Below are 17,493 nucleotides of genomic sequence, written 5' to 3'. Positions count from 1 at the left end.
CAAGCAACCATGCACGGGGCTCCCCAGAACCACAGCTTCCCCCACAACCCTGGTCCAGTCCTCCAGACACTCCTCCCCCAATGCTCTTCTCTCCCATAATTCCCCTTACCCCGGTCACCACCTTGCCCCCACATTCCCAATCACCCCGCCTGGCTCCCCAGCTCTCCTCCCCTCTGGGCTGCTGTGAGCGCGGAGCCGCGGAGTGTGCTCTTAGCTGGCTGCTCCAGGGGGCACTGTCCTGGCAGAGGGAACTGGGAGTCGCGGCTCCTGAAGGGCGGATTTGTGTTCCCAGCTTCTCACCAGCTCTTCCCTTTTGCAGCTGCCCGGTGCCCTCGTCTCCTGCTCCTCACCGGCCTGCTGGCCCTGTCAGCCCCAGTTCTCACCCTGGAAATACACAACCTGAACATCTTAAAGGGACCCACCTGTTGACGTCACTGGGCATCACCCTAGGTAACTCTAAAAAGTTTAGACGTCAAAAGCCAGGTGCAATTGGAATGCGTAAGCAGCCAGCTATCAGTGGTAACCCCCCTTACCGGTACCAAGCGGTAATAATGAGGCCTGCATACCTCTGGCTGAAAGGGGAGATAATGAATCAAAGAAAAGGGACAAGATAATAATTCAAGATAATAATAATACAAGATAATAATTCAAGAAGTAACAGAGGGTCCTGTGGCACCTTTGAGACTAACAGAAGTATTGGGAGCATAAACTTTCGTGGGTAAGAACCTCACTTCTTCAGATGCAAGTCTTGCATCTATCGAAGTGAGGTTCTTACCCACGAAAGCTTATGCTCCCAATACTTCTGTTAGTCTCAAAGGTGCCACAGGACCCTCTGTTGCTTTTTACAGATTCAGACTAACACGGCTACCCCTCTGATACTTGAATTCAAGAAGTGTTACTAACAAGCTAAACTTATAGCTGCCAAAATAATCTAACTGCTTAAATGTTATTAATCTAACTGCTTAAATAGTTGCTATTTGCTTAGTAACTATTACCAGGGATGGGATGGGTAAACGGAGGAATGCGGGGGGGGGGGGAAGGGAGGGCTAGAGGGGGATGGGAGGGTGAGGCTTAACTGCAAAATGTATAAAAGAAAAAAAACTGTTTCTGTTGGTGTGCTTTATCTGAGACATGTCAGTCTCCTAGCACCCGCTTTGAGATCTCAAATAAACTTTGTTTGCTTCTCCCCCTGGTGTGTTTATTGGCGCGAAGCACACCGGGCAACGAACCCCGCTGTTGCTGTCCTCAGGCACTCTGTGCCGGCAACAGTCTTGGCACCCAACATGGGCTCGAGGCTGAAATTTAGCCTTGCCCGGACCCCTCTCGGAGGTCGACGGATTACGGCGACGCCCGACGCCCAGCGCGCACCGGTGACTTTACCGGGGGCCTCGGCGGAGACGTGGTTTGGTCGACCCCGGAGGGCACAACGGTGCAATGCGCTCGAGCAGTGGAGAAGCAGCTGCGGGCGACGGTGGGAACCGGTCCTGTGGATAAGGTAGGAACAGTCCAGTGGGGACTTTACCTGTTTAGACCTGGGGACGCGCAGAGTCTCCCTAGAATATGGGGCAGGGACAAAGTACTGCAGGCAGGGCAAGGTGTACGCCCTTAGAATGCATTCTGGTGAACTGGAAAGTGTTTGGATCAGATCCGTTGATTAAAAGTAAACTGAAAAGATTCTGTACAGTAGACTGGCCTCAATATCAGCTAGAGGACCAGGAAAGGTGGCCACCGGAGGGATCACTTAATTATAATACGATCCTTCAATTGCTTCTGTTTTGTCAGCGTACGGGTAAATGGAATGAACATATGTATGTACAGTTGTTTATGTTGTTAAAAGATAGGTCAGATCTTTTGCAAAAGTGTAATTTGACTCCGACAGGTTCGGTAGTAACTACTGTTAGTCCCCAGAACCCTCCCCCGGTTGTGATGGCAGAGTCGGTGTCCCCTTCGGCTCCAACACCCCCACCATATAAAGACAGGGTGCCTCGGGCTCCAGAGATTGCCCCTCGGTGGGATTCTATCCATTAGTTACTGAGACCGTGGTGGCCCGCCCAGGATCACAAAAACGCCCGGCCACTACTATGCAGGTCTATGTGCACGTGCCTTTTAACCCGGTGGACCTAGCAGCCTTTAAGGCACAGGCAGGGGAATTCTCTATGAACCCAAGCAAGTTTATCTCGGTCTTTGAAGGGTGCCTGGCTAGCTGTAAACCTGACTGGGATGATTGTAATGTCCTTATGCGGACCCTGCTGTCTAAGGTGGAGCGTAATCAGGTTGTGTCTAAAGCAAGGGAGGAGACACAGCGGAGACATGATCTGAATCCAAATCATGTCCCGGTGCCCGCGGACATGGTCCCCCTAGCAGATCCCGGGTGGAACCCTAATGACCCTGTGGGCCAAACCCGTCTCACCTCCTACAAGGAGCTGCTTTTACATGGCCTCTGAAACTCGGCTGTCCGACATAACAATTGGGCTAAGCCTTATGAGCTAGTACAAGAACCACAAGAGAGTCCGGTTGCTTTTCTGCAGCGTATTCGGGATACCATCAGGCAAACTACTACTGCAGACCCCGCTGAACGGGAAACTGAGGCAATCATAAAGGGTATCTTTACCAGCCGTGCGGCCCCTGATATTAAAAGGAAACTACAGAAAAAGGAGGATTTAATAGGCGTGACCATGGCACAGATTCTGGAAACTGCAAACAGGGCTTACAGCCTTAGGGAGGGAGAAAAGGAAAAGAGGCAAGGGAAAATGATGGTTGCAGCAGTACAGGCTGGTGGCAGGGGAAGATTCCAGGAAGGTGGAAGGGGCTGGGGAATGAGGACGTGGACGTGGGCGCCCTGGCTCACAGGAAAGGCGTCTGGGTCACAACCAGTGTGCCAGATGCCGAAAGGAGGGACATTGGAAAAATGATTGCCCCGAAAGGGAAGGTACCCCTATGATGGCAGCGGAGGACCAAGAATAGGGGTGTCAGGGGAGACGGACTGTCCTGCCCCCGGAACCCCGAGTCAACATGCGGGTGGGAGATTCGGACATAGACTTTTTAATAGACTCTGGAGCTGCACAAACCGCCATAAACCAACCCCTTCAGCTGCCTGTGGCAGTGTCCCTCACTGTGGTGGGTGCCACAGGGAAAGGAACCAAGTGCCCAGTGTATGCCCCAGCAGAATGTGCTTTGGGAAACAGAACTCTATCTCACAGACTGGTTTACCTCCCCGATTGTCCAACGCCTCTACTGGGACGGGACCTGCTTTGTCGCTTAGGTGCCACCCTGCATTTCACCCAAGATGAAATAACCCTCACCTTACCCCCAGAGAATGCCTGGATAATGACACTTGCAATTGAACCCTCAGCCATGCAAGCCCCAGAATGGAGTGAGTGGGAGGACCAGGTGTATTCCCTTGTCTGGGCATCAGGGGTCCCAGGAAAGGCAGCCCGTCAACCCCCTGTTCATATTCAGCTTCTCCCAGGAAAAAGCCCAGTGCGAATCAAACAGTATCCGATCAAGAGGGAAGCCAGAGAGGGACTGCAGGAGACTATAGACCAGTTCCTAAAGTGCGGGGTCCTTCGAGAATGCCAGTCAGCCTGGAACACTCCCATCTTGCCTGTACGAAAGCCCAATGGCACATACCGGCTGGTCCAGGACCTGAGGGCGGTTAATGAGCGGGTTAAGACTCTGCACCCCCTTGTTCCAAACCCGTATACGCTGTTGGCCTCTATAGGGGGCAGTACACCCATTTTTCTGTCCTATATTTGAAGGATGCTTTCTTCACGATTCCGGTCGACCCCCAATCTCAGGAGATTTTCTCCTTCGAGTGGGAGGACAACAGAAGGGTTCAAAAGCAGCTTTGCTGGACAGTGCTGGCCCAGGGATTTAAAAATTCCCCCACTCTGTTCGGCCAGGCCCTGGCTAGAGACTTGGAGGAGTGGAACAACGAGGACAGGGTCCTCCTCCTGCAATATGTAAATGACTTGCTAATTGCTGCTGTGGTTCTAATCCCCTGTCTCAGAGCTACTGTGAGTCTCCTGAACTTTGTTGGACTCCGAGGATACAGGGTAGCTCAAAGCAAAGCTCAAATTGCGCTTTCAGAAGTTTGGTATCTGGGATTTCACCTAAGGCAGGGGGAACGTCAGCTTTCAAACAAAAGAAAGGAGGCTATCTGTCAAATTCCTATCCCTAGCAACCGTAAACGACTCCGAGCATTTCTGGGCATGGCAGGTTTTTGCAGAATATGGATCCCAGAGTAGGGACTGTGGGCTAAACCCTTGTATGAATGTGTTAAGCGAGCAGATCATGACCCCTTTCACTGGTCCCCAGAAGCGGACAGGGCATTTAAAATCTTAAAAAGGAAACTGATGGAAGTCCCAGCCCTGGGTCTGCCGGACCCCACTAAGCCATTTCAACTGTATGTGCATGAGAGGAAAGGGGTGGCCCTGGGAGTGCTTACTCAGGTATTAGGCACCTGGAAACGTCCCGTGGCATATTTCTCTAAACAACTGGATCAAGTTGCCAAGGGGTGGCCGGCATGCTTGAGGGCAGTCGCAGCAACTGCCCTAGTGCTTGGGGAAGCTGAGAAATTGACACTGGGGGGAATTGTGCAAGTGTATATTCCCCATATGGTTCAAGCCCTGCTGGATACTAAGGGCGGTCTCTGGCTTACACAGGCTCGGGTTGCTCGGTATCAGGCAAAACTTGTAGAAAATCCTGAAGTTACCCAACAGACCTGTCCCTCCCTTAACCCAGCCACCCTGTTACCGGAGACAGAGGAGCAGGAACACGACTGTTTGGAGATCATAGATGTCCAATACTCCAGCCGCCCAGACTTAAAAGATCAACCCCTCCCAACTGCAGATTCTGAGTGGTATTCAGACGGCAGTAGCACAGTTGTAAACGGGCAAAGGAGGGCGGGCTATGCTATTGTATCTCTCCACGAAACCGTGGAAGCAGAGGGTTTACCTGCTGGGAAATCAGCCCAACTGGCTGAATTGGTAGCCTTAACCCATGCACTTGAACTGTCAAGAGGAAAAAGAGTTAACATTTTTACTGATTCCAGATATGCCTTTGGAGTACTACACGCTCATGCCGGTCTGTGGAAGCAAAGAGGAATGTTGACAGCCCAAGGCTCTCCGGTTAAACATGGGCCTCAAATTCTCCGGCTTTTAGAAGCGGTACAGCTCCCCTCAGCGGTAGCAGTGGTGCACTGCAAGGCTCATCAAAGGGAAGATCAAGATGTGGCTAAGGGTAATGCCAGGGTGGACAGAGAGGCCAAGCGAGCTGCTACCCTGGAACCGCAGGAAGCTGAAGATGCCCATATGCATGCCCTCATCCCATCAGTGGGGGAGCTCCGACCCCTCAGTACTCTCACGAAGAGAGGAACCTGGCCGACACACTTAGGCTCCAGGAAAAGGAGGGATGGCTCCACTCCACGGAAGGAAAAATCCTCCTACCAAGGAATCTAATACGGCCAGTACTACAGAAACTACATCAGTCCACCCACGCAGGAAGAGAGGCTCTTACCCAGCTTATGAATAAATATTTTCTAACCTCTGGACTTAGACCCCTGGCCTCCCAGGTGCAGGCTGAATGTCTAGTCTGCCAAAAAAACAACTCTCGACTAGGAGTGTCAGGGCCACCAGCCACTCTTCACACACTTCACATCTCAAGTAGTCCAAAAGATATCGGATGCCCTGCAAATCCCCTGGAAGCTCCACACTCCATGGCGACCGCAGGCCAGTGGGGTAGTGGAATGCACAAATCAGACACTTAAGCGGCACCTCTCAAAGGTCTGCCAAGAGGCTTCCCTTAAGTGGCCTGATGCTCTACCGCTTGTTTTGCTCCGCATTCGCGCTCTCCCAAAGGGCAGGTTAGGGCTCAGTCCCTTCGAGATTATGTTTGGAAGGGCATGGCCTATGAATGGTACACCGGTTCTGGCAGGGGAGTGGGAGGTAAGCTGGGGTTTCTTATCTCAGTATATGTGCTCTCTGTCTGCTGTTCTTTGTTCTCGCCACAGGTATACCAAAGATTTGCAGCCTCTCCCGCTGGATGCCCCGATCCACTCCTTGCAGCCAGGTGACTTCGTACTCGTTCGGACCTGGAAGGACGAGCCTCTCCAAGAGAAGTGGAAGGGACCCCACACCATCCTGCTGGTCTCCCACACAGCAGCAAAGGTCGAAGGACACAAAAACTGGATCCATCACTCTCATCTAAAAGCAGGGCCCGCTCCCGAACGGTGGACCGTCCAGCCTGCAGAAAAGACTGCCAGCGACGAGCTGGGACTTAAACTGTTATTCAAAAGACAATAAGGTCTGTGGGGAATGCCCTGTAGCCTCTTTGGACAGCCGCTGCACCCTCCCCGCGAGAACTCTGAGCGTTGGCTGTGTTTATTTTCACAGGGCCGGCCTAACCTGGTGGCCTGGTCCCTTTTGCTTTTAGTCTGCCTGCTATTGGTAATTGTTATTTTGTGGGTATTTGGGGAATTGTAATTGTTAGGCCTTAGGGTCACCTGCCCAGCATGAGTCCAGGTCCAGGGTCTGCCACAGTGGTGCTCTTTGCCATAGGGACACTCCTTTCATTACCTCCCGTTTCCCCCCGACCACATGCGGATGGAAAGGAATCCCTACTAACTTGGAAACAAACACATATGTGTCCTTGAAGGTTTGCTTTGCCCAAGAGTTTAAGCTCTCTAACTGCTGGGTATGCTCCCAAGTCCCACACCACGCAGCAGGGTTACCCTGGAGAGCAGTTTCCCAAAATTGGTCAGATATCTGTTGGGGATGGTTCGGTAGGGGAAGAAATACCTTGGGTACCCGCTTGTCGCAAAACTGTACCATTGAATCCCAGTATGCATTGAGGGACGAGCCCTGGAAGCCGCAGGCCAACTCAACGCAGATCCCTTCCCATATTAGGCTGCGGTCAGTGGCCCCCGGGTTGGTGTGCTATAGACAGTTCAAGTCCAGCAATCACACCTCGTCCGCTGGGAATAGCACCTGTCAGTATTATTTATCCCCTGACAGTAGCGCCTCCATCCCTGTCTATGTTAATGGCAGATCCAACTCTACTGCCCGGTTCGCAACGTTTAATGACAAAAAAACAAACAGGTGGCGCAGCGGTTATAATGGCTTGGTAGGAAATGGCCACTCCTTTTACATTTGCGGAATCTCTGCCTATAAGTGGCTACTGCATCGGTGGTATGGAAGCTGCTATAAAATAATAAATTAATGGAGATATCCCATCTCCTAGAACTGGAAGGGACCTTGAAAGGTCATGGAGTCCAGCCCCCTGCCTTCACTAGCAGGACCAAGTACTGATTTTGCCCCAGATCCCCAAGTGGCCCCCTCAAGGATTGAGCTCACAACCCTGGGTTTAGCAGCCCAGTGCTCAAACCACTGAGCTATCCCTCCCCCCTCTCTAGGATATCTTGCCCCTCCCCTTCGTGTCCTCCCTAAACTGCCCCCTGGCCGCCCCAGACAGCGTAGCTCTTTGTATGCCACCCCAGAGCCCATTACAAAAGGAGACAGGTTGAGTATGATCCTCCTCCCATCCTATGGGGTGGGACGGCTAACCCAATTTTATCGTAAGCTCTCTGTGTTTCTCACCAAGTTCGCCAATGAAACCTTGGCCATAAAAAAAAACCTTAACTCAGAACTTTACCAGCTCCGGTTGCTGTCCCTGCAAAACAGACAGGCCTTAGATTATGTTTTAGCCTCCCAGGGCCGGGTGTGTGCCCTTATTGGAAGTGAATGTTGTACTTATGTCCCGGAAAACTCACAGGACATTAATAAGCACGTCCTGTCAGCCGAACAGGCTTTTGAGCAGTGAAAGGCCCAGGAAAGGGAACCCACAGGTTTCGATTCCCTTTGAAGTTGGTTGCCCGACCTGGAAGGACTGGGGGGTGGCCTTGTGCGTCTCCTCCTCGCAGGTGTGGTACTGTGCCTGGTCACCCTCCTCCTAATTGCTTGTTTTAAAATGCTTCTCCGTAAGCTTTGTGCCCCCAGTTCCCCAAAAATCCCGGCATACCCTCTCATTGAAAACCCCAGCTTCATGGCACTCAATCGTATCTTGTCCACAGAATATGAGAAAACTCAGCCAAAAGCTTGTTGAGTATTCTCAAAGGAGGGAGTTGTTGACGTCACTAGGCCTCACCCTAGGTAACTCGGAAGGGTAGATGACCACAAGTGTCAATGAAGCCTTCCTGCACTAGGCCTAAGTAAACCAAACTCTCTCCTTCCATGTTCAAATAAACTTTGTTTGCTTCTCCCCCTGGTGTGTTTATTGGTGCGAAGCACACAGGGCAACGAACCCCGCTGTTGCTGTCCTCGGGCACTCTGTGCCGACAACACACCCATGCAATCAGGAACATCCACCCAAAGCACCTGAAGGCAGGTGTGTTGTCTTGTCGTCACATTCCCAGCTTTGCCCAGCTGGCAGAGCGTTTGTGGCTCCCAAGCGCTGTCTCTGTGTCTCACCCGACATTCATCCAGCAGGGATGGGGAGCAGCTTGTGGCTGTGGTCACCGTGTGATTATGCTCAGTGGCCCCTTGGCCTGTGGTTTGGGGTCCGGCCCTGCCAGTGTAAGCGGGGGAATGATCCCGTTATTGTGGGGAACTTTCCTGGCTTCTGCACTACCCCGGTGAAGTGGGCTAGCGAAAGGATCTGAGTCCTCGCTCCCACTTCCTTCACCCAGAGCCCTCCCTGCCCTTGAGGACTCCCCTTCCACTCTCCTGCCTGGCAGAGTCCTCATAACCCCGACAAGGCTGGGCCCAGGATTCCTGGGGGGCTCGACCCCCAACCCTGCTGTGGTCACCTAGGACAGGGGCTAGGGCGTTCCCACTCCGGGGTGCTCTCTCTGCACTGGGCACCTCCCTGACCCACGGATCATTTCATACAATTTAAAGGAAATACAAGTTGTTTAATTAACAATTAATCTAAAGAAAAGAATAAGGAAAAATGGGAAAGGTTAAAGGAAACACATCACCCCGCTCTGTGGCAGGGAACATCACAACCAGTTTCTCTGGAACGTCAGGGCAGGTCACAGGCTGTTCCTTGTAGGTTCCCGGCTCCTTCTCAGGCCCTGGCTGTGCTGCAGAGACGCTGCGGGTTGGACACTTGCTCGGGCGGTGGCCACACGCTCTCAGGCTCTAGGTGGCAGGACCCTAGGGTTACCATATTTAAAATATAAAAGAAGAGGACACTCCACAGGCCCTAGTCCCGCCCCTTTCCCACCCCCGGCCCCACCCCAACTCCGCCCTTTCCCCGCCCCTTCCCCAAAGTTCCCGCCCTAACTCCCCCTCCTCCCTCCCAGCCACGCGGAAAGGGCTGCCCAAGCGCTACCGGCTTTACGGTTTGCCGGGCAGCCTCCAGACCCTGCGCCCCCGGCCGGCGCTTCCCCAGTGCCGCTGGAGCCCAGGAGGGGAAGAGCCCAGCCGGGGGCGCAGGGTCTGGAGGCTGCCCAGCAAACCGTGAAGCCGGTAGCGCTCGGGCTTTGGGCAGCCCCTATGCCTCCGGACCCTGCGCCCCCAGCCGGGCACTTTCCCTCCCGGGGTCCGGCTGCTCTGCTCCTCCCCGGACTCAGACTTCGGCTCTGTTTAAGAGCCAAGCTGCCCGAGCCAGCGCTACTGGCTTCGGGCAGCCCCCGTGTCTCCGGACCCCGAGCCGCCGGCCGGGCACTTCCCTTCCCGGGCTCCAGCTGCTCTGCTTCGGTGGCACAGGGTCCGGAGGCAAGGGGGCTGCCCGAAGCCGGTAGCGCTGGCTCGGGCAGCTTGGCTCTTAAACAGAGCCGAAGTCAGAGTCTGGGGAGGAGCAGAGGAGCCGAGGGAGGGGAAGTGCCCGGCCGGTATTTTTCCCGGACATGTTCGGCTTTTTGGCAATTCCTCCCGGACGGGGGTTTGATTGCCGAAAAGCCGAACGTGTCCGGGAAAAACCGGACGTATGGTAACCCTACAGGACCCTTTTTTCCAGCGTCGCCCCCGCCCTGTCAGGGTTACGACCCCCCCCCAAGTCTGGCCTGCAGAGCCTCTTGGCTGAGGCGTCTCCCTGCGCTGGGCCACTGCCCAGGGTCCCCCTCATCTCCCCAGCTGCTCCCCGCACCCGGCTCCGGACGGCTCCAGCCCCAGCTCCACTCGTCCTCAGCACGGCTGCTGCTGCTGCTCTGCCTCCAGCTCCCTGGGCTGCGCCTCTGGCCCCCGGCTCTGTGGCTGCAGCTCCGCTCCCAGGGCAGCTCTGCTCTCTCTGGGCTGCGCCTCTGGCCCCTCTGGATCTGGCCCGGCTCTGCTCCCCGGCTCAGCTCGGGCCCCTGCTCTCTCCTTAGCTCGGCCCCACTCAGTCTGACCCAGGCCATTCCAACTCACACAGAGGACGGGACCCCCCTCGCCTCCTGTCATGCTGATTAGCTGCCCGCCCTGTCAATCAGGCTGACCTGGAGCATTGGCCTCTCCCCATTGTTCCTGGGGACTGTCTGTCTCAGGCCCCTGATTTGCCATCGACCCCTCCCCTTTTAGTGCTGGGAGCAGCCAACCAAAACACCCCCACTGAGTGTTAGTACGGGGGCAACAGTCCCCTTACACCAGCATCTCCTGAAAACTGACAGGAGCCAAACCCCCTCCAGGCCAACCATCTTTGTGGGGGTCTGTCCCCTGTGGTGGGGGGAGGACAGGCCAGGATCGCCGGGCCATGAAGCTGGGGTCAAGTCAGAACATTGGTTATATGCCCAGTGCTCGGCCCTCGGCTGACAGTCAGATCCAGGGTGTGCCCAGAACAGGGCGGCCCAGGTGGGCTCCATGTGGCCAGGAGATCACACACGTATGTGTCCCTGGCACTGGTCACACGGACGCTGAGCTCCCCCAGGATAACAAACCTGCGGGATTCCAACCCCATTAGACACTGTGGGACACAAGCAAATCCGCAGCATGGACCCACCCAAAGCCGGAGGACAGATAATGATAACACGACTCAGACAGTAATAACAGCAACCCGTGACATCTTCCTACTGCAGTGTTACCCGGAGGCCCCAGTTGTCAAGGAGGATGGGGGAGTCAGGGCCCTGCACCCTCCACTTCCTGCAATTCACCGGGACTCTCAGCCAGCCAGTAAAACAGACGGTTTATTAGACGACAGGATCACAGTCCAAAACAGAGCTTGTAGGTACAGAGAACAGGATGCCTCAGTCAGGTGCATCTTGGGGGTAGGGAGCCCAGACCCCGGTGCTGGGCCTCCCGCCGTTTCCCCAGCTAGCTCCAAACTGAAACCCTCCAGCCTTTGTCTCTTTCCCGGGCCAGGAGATCACCTGATCTCTTTGTTCTCCAACACCTTCAGTTGGCACCTTGCAGGGGAGGGGCCCAGGCCATCAGTTGCCAGGAGACAGGGTGTCGGCCATTCTCTGTGGAGACCCCTGCACACCCCTGCCCTCTCGGGCTCTGCAACAATCACACCCTTATTCCATCACCTAGATACTTAAGAAATGCATAGGGGAAACTGAGGCACCCACAAAGTATTCAGAGAAAACATTAAGACCATTCCCACTTGGTCACACCCAGTCTGGAGGCAGGGTGCCTGGGACTGGGCACTCACCCCCAGGGACAAGAGGACAGGCCCTGTGGCAGGGAACTCACGCTCTAGGGTCACAACACCCCACACCGGGCAGATGAAGCAGGTAAAGGGGGTGGGGTGGGGATGGGGTGCAGGAAAAGGTTAAGGGAGCTCATTTAGCGCAGGAGGCTGGAGGTTTAGCTCACTCACAAATCAGGGCCTTCGACACAGGGTTGGCAGGTGTCGGGTTTTCGACCGGAACGCCTGCTCGAAAAGGGACCCTGGCAGCTCCGGTCAGCACCGCCCACCGGGCCATTAAAAGTCTGGCCGGTCGGTGGCGCAGCGGGGCTAAGGCAGGCTCCCTTCCTGCCCTGGCTCCGCGGGGCTCCCAGAAGTGGCCAGCACGTCCCTGGAGCCCCTAGGCGCAGGGGCGATCAGGAAGCTCCACGCGATGGTCTCACCCCGAGTGCCGGCTCTGCAGCTCCCATTGGCCGAGAACCATGGCCAATGGGAGCTGCGGGGCCTGTGGGCGCAGGCAGCACACAATGCTGCCTGGCCATGCCTCCTCCTAGGGGCTGCAGAGACGTGCTGGCCGCTTCTGGGAGCCCTGCGGAGCCAGGGCAGGCAGGGAGCCTGCCTTAGCGCTGGTGTGCCATTGACCAGGAGCTGGCTGAGGTAAGCGCCACCTGGCCGGAGCTCGCACCCAGAAACCCTGCCCCAGGTCGGGACCCCCTCCCACACCCAAATTCCCTCCCAGACCTCACACCCGGCACCCCAACCCCCTGCCCCAGGTCGGAACCCCCTCCTGTACCCTAATCCCTCCCAGACCTCACACCCGGCACCCCAACCCCCTGCCCCAGGTCGGAACCCCCTCCTGTACCCTAATCCCTCCCAGACCCCACACCCCCACCCGCACCCCAATCCCCTGCCCCAGGTCGGACCCCCCTCCTGTACCCTAATCCCTCCCAGACCCCACACCCCCACTCGCACCCCAATCCCCTACCCCAGCCCTGAGCCCCCTCCTGCACCCAAACTCCCCCCAGAGTCCGCACCCCAACCCTCTGCCCCAGCCCGGATCCCCCTCTGGCACCCCAAACCCCTAATCTCCAGCCCAATCCCAGATCCCGCATCCCCACCGGAGCCCTCACCCCCTCCCGGCACCCCAACCCCCTGCCCCAGGTCGGAACCCCCTCTCACACCCAAATTCCCTCCCAGACCTCACACCCGGCACCCCAACCGCCTGCCCCAGGTCGGAACCCCCTCCCACACCCAAATTCCCTCCCAGATCTCACACCCGGCACCCCAACCCCCTGCCCCAGGTCGGAACCCCCTCCCACACCCAAATTCCCTCCCAGACCTCACATCCGGCACCCCAACCCCCTGCCCCAGGTCGGAACCCCCTCCCACACCCAAATTCCCTCCCAGACCTCACGCCCGGCACCCCAACCCCCTGCCCCAGGTCGGAACCCCCTCCCACACCCAAATTCCCTCCCAGACCTCACACCCGGCACCCCAACCCCCTGCCCCAGGTCGGAACCCTCTCCCACACCCAAATTCCCTCCCAGACCTCACACCCGGCACCCCAACCCTCTGCCCCAGGTCGGGACCCCCTCGCACACCCAAATTCCCTCCCAGACCTCACACCCGGCACCCCAACCCCCTGCCCCAGGTCGGAACCCCCTCCCACACCCAAATTCCCTCCCAGACCTCACACCCGGCACCCCAACCCCCTGCCCCAGGTCGGAACCCCCTCCTGTACCCTAATCCTTCCCAGACCCCACACCCCCACCCGCATCCCAATCCCCTACCCCAGCCCTGAGCCCCCTCCCGCACCCAAACTCCCTCCCAGAGTCCGCACCCCAACCCTCTGCCCCAGCCCGGATCCCCCTCTGGCACCCCAAACCTCTAATCTCCAGCCCAATCCCAGAGCCCGCATCCCCACCGGAGCCCTCACCCCCTCCCCCGGCACCCCAACCCCCTGCCCCAGGTCGGAACCCCCTCTCACACCCAAATTCCCTCCCAGACCTCACACCCGGCACCCCAACCCTCTGCACCAGCCCGGATCCCCCTCTGGCATTCCAAACCCCCAATCCCAGAGCCCGTATCCCCACCGGAGCCCTCACCCCTCCCTGCACTCCAACCCCCAGCTCCAGCCCAGTGAAAGTGAGTGAGGATGTGACAGCGAGCGAGTGAGGGGCTGCTGGAGTCTCCCCCAAGTACGGCATGCAACTCATTGTGAAAGTGGCAGGTCTCTGGCTCAGCACCAGATCAGTTGTTGGCCACCCTGGCCTTGTGGAATGCGTGCCACAGCTCCTTTGCTTCCACGCAGCACTGCTGCTGGTCCCTGTTGTACCCCTTTGCCTGCACCCCCATGCAATCTTTTTGTAGATGTCTACGTTTCTATGGCTGATCTGTAGCTGTTTCCACAGCCTCTTCACCCCACAGATGCAGGAGATCCAATATGTCCTGTCTACTTCACACAGGAATGCATCTAGTGCTTGGAGCTGGCAGGGTCGCCTGAGCAGCTGCACACAACAAGGGCAAGTTGCTAGGTGTGCTTGCCTAGGAAAGCAAGCAGGAAAAGGCATTTCAGAAGTACATGGGAGGCTTTAATAAAGGGGGGAAAGTTTCTGGTCTCCATGACCCCTGGGCAGTGGAGTTTACAGTTGTGACCACAGTGGTCACTGTCACAGATAATGGGGCATAGGTGACAGCTACTGGAGGGTGACACAGATCATATAGCGTTTACACTCACACGGGGTCAACATCAGTAGATCAACCCTGGCTCTCAAAGGTGATTTTACTGTGTTGCTGCAATGGATGCTTATGTAGGCTGTAGACAAATTTGGGCATAGATACATGCACAAATAGGTCGATGCAAAGTGACTTATGTTGACTTAACTTTGTAGCATAGACCAGGCCTAAGTGTTTAGTATATTTTGTGGCATGCCAAGTATACAGCCCTCTCTCTCTCAATGGTCCATCCAGCCCAGTATCCTGTCTTCCGACAGTGACTGGTGCCAGATGCTTCAGAGGGAATGAACAGAACAGTAATTTATCGAGTGATCCATCACCTGTCATCCAGTCCCAGCTCCTGGCAGTCAGAGGCTAGGGACACCCAGAGCATGAGGTTGCATCCCTGCCCGTCCTGGCTAATAGCCATTGATGGACCTGTCCTCCATGAATGTATCTAGTGCTTTTTTGAACCCAGCTATGCAGGTTGGTTTAAGACGGACTATCTTCATGCACTGAATGAGGCAGGCTCCTGTGTGAAATAACATGTGATCATGTAAGTACAGAATAGACTGTAACATAATGTCAATGCACATGGGGGGGCCGAATTAACGGTGCATAGGCAACTATGAATCTGGCATTTCCTAGCTTTTGAGGGCTTGACTTTGCAACCTTGTTAACATTCTTTTAATGTAGCTTTAAAAAACTTTATAAAAATTACATAAAGGTTTGAAGTTTAATGTGTAATTATAAATCAGGTGTTGAAATATCGCTATGCATCACAAACCAGAGAACATAATTATTTAAGGCATTTTGTCACCGTCTGTGTAAATAGGGCCTATTTATTAGAATAATCACTTATCTTTAACTAGAGATTATTGTGTGTAACATAATTCATAGCCTACATCATATCTGCAGCGTCATAACCTTGAGCTGTGCTATTGTTTGCTTTATCAAGCTATGCAAAGCTGGGTGTAGCAAGTCCTTAGATGGGAGACTGCCAAGAAAAAAATATTGTGTTGCTGGAAGTGAGGTTAGTGATTCGGTATTGGCAGCTTTCCCTCTGAACTGGCACTGGGCCAGGGCCTCAGCATGTTGCACTGCTGTAGTGGGAGGCTTTTGGTTTGTAAGAGTAGATGTGTTCTCAGTTGTCCTGGACAGATTCTAATTTGGGAAGTTCCCAAGCAGGTTCATTTCGATACAATATTATTTTTCATTTAATTTCCAAAGCTGTTGTGTAGTATTGCTGTGAGCTGTTAAATATCCACTGTATTCCACCCACCCAAGAAGTGGCTGCATTTCTGTAGAATTGATTCCTACATATAGTCTATAAACCGAGGGCTTGTCTACACTTTGACATAATAGATTCTATATTAAATATAAAATAAAATAAAACAATGTAAATGCTACAGGACTGAAGAGTAAAGTATTTTCAACCAGGCCACAACCAGCTTTATCCAGTGCTTTCTGAAGTATGTTAGCAAAAGAGCGAGGGGAGGCTCTTGGCACTCTGAATTGCATGCTTTCTCACCTAGAACAGTGCTGTCTGATGCCTCTGGAGAAGAGATTGCCCAGGAATAATGCAGTCATTTCCCAGACATGAGCTTACCATTCAGCCATGAAAGTGCAATGCAGTAATGTGGTAATGGGACTGATGACTTTTTAACAAAATAAACTGTTTGCCAGCACAGCCCCGCTAGGTTGTTTAATGCTTTGATAGATCTATAGTTTGGTTTTTACATACTGGAGCCTGTATTTTTATGGGCAGCTTGGCAAGAAAAGGATCCACGTGGCGGGGTTCTCAGATGCAGACAGTATGTGCATTAGCTCCAGCGTGCTGGGGCATCAGTGAGACTGCAGGATTTCTCTCTTCATGCAGCTCCTGCCCTGCGGACCAGCAATAGGCTGCTGTGTTCTTTAAGGAATATTTCAATTTCTTGCTACCCATTTGGCTTGTCTCTCACTCGGGATCTGTCTGTCTGTCTAGCGGGAGAGACAAAGGCTGCGGCGTGAGCAGGGCTCTCTGTTAAATTGCTAGCCCTTTGAGCAGGGTGCTCCCTGCTGGAGTGCAGATGGAACGCATGAGGGTGTGGAGGGGCTGGTTCTCCCCTTCCTTGCATCTTGTGCGTTATTTACTCCTCTGCAAAACGAGAGCGGGAGCATTTCACTCTTCTGTGCACAGGGGTGAATGACTGCACACAGTACCAGGCAATGGAGAATCAGGATCAAGGTTTACGCACCTTTTAAGTCCCATGTAAACCCTGAAATTACAGCATAAGTGGCATGTATGAAGTGCCAAAGCCTTGCGCTGCCCCTGCACAGAGGTGCGTTGCAACCACAGAGCATGGGCCAGAGCAGCACTCCTCAGAGCCAGCCTGCAGGAGACGCTGAGACCACTTCAGAGAGCCCAGCACCTCCTCGTCTGCACTGCCTTTCCTAGCGTCCCGCACTGGAGCTGATCCTGACTCTGCATCCCGTTTCTGCTGGTGTAGGCAGCTGTCCTACATCAGGGACTGCTCTGGGCAGCGACAGAGAGTCGGCTGGCAGGGCAAGGCCCTAGCTGGGGAGACGGCAGAGGCACCTGTATGGGTCAGCAGCCAGCAGGAGAGCTGGGGACAGAATGGGGAGCAAATAGAGGGCGGAAGGGTAACGGCTGTTCGCTAGCAGGTGGATCATGAGCGCTTTTGCATGGTTTAATTTTTTTTTTAAATGTTAATTTATTGATGGAGTGATTTGCTTTCACCCACCGGCTCTTTATTCAAATACAGAGAGACTGGAGCCCCTTGGGAGCTTCCCTCAATCACAGCTGGACAGGACAAATTCTTGAAACACTTGCCTAGACCAGTTCTAGGACAACCCTGGTTATCCCATAGGTCTTTGAATAGAAAAAAACATGGTTTTGTTTCTATTTTGCTGAGATGCACTGAATGAGGCTGGTGTCCTGTGGAAAATAGTATGAACTGTGACAATTATGGTTATTGCTCCAGTGTTGGAAAGAACTCTTCAAATTGAGACAGAATTAATGAGAAAGCTGATGATAATGTGGGCAAATGTTGAGAAAGACAGCTGGCAGCCAGTCATGGGGCTGTGAAATGAGCCTTCTGAGATCAGTAAATCGGAGAGCCAAGCTTTTCCACAGGAATACAGCGTACACAGCATGGAAAGCTGCAGGCTGGGTAAGAGGAACAGAGACCACCAATGGGGGAGTGTGGCTATGCCGCCGCCACCTGCTTTAGT

General features: G+C 54.4%; 1 long non-coding RNA gene across 1 annotated transcript; it reads left to right on the top strand.

The window, feature by feature from the left end:
- The first annotated feature begins 1,455 nt into the window (after positions 1-1,455).
- Positions 1,456-8,256, top strand: LOC128839416 (uncharacterized). The gene is made up of 2 exons (XR_008445412.1): positions 1,456-1,495; positions 6,011-8,256. It is a non-coding gene; the product is annotated as an uncharacterized LOC128839416 (long non-coding RNA).
- Positions 8,257-17,493: the final 9,237 nt, after the last annotated feature.

The sequence above is a fragment of the Malaclemys terrapin genome, chromosome 6 (genome assembly GCF_027887155.1).
Source record: "Malaclemys terrapin pileata isolate rMalTer1 chromosome 6, rMalTer1.hap1, whole genome shotgun sequence".
Taxonomy (NCBI): Eukaryota; Metazoa; Chordata; order Testudines; family Emydidae; genus Malaclemys; species Malaclemys terrapin.
This window is presented reverse-complemented; position numbering and strand designations above follow the sequence as displayed.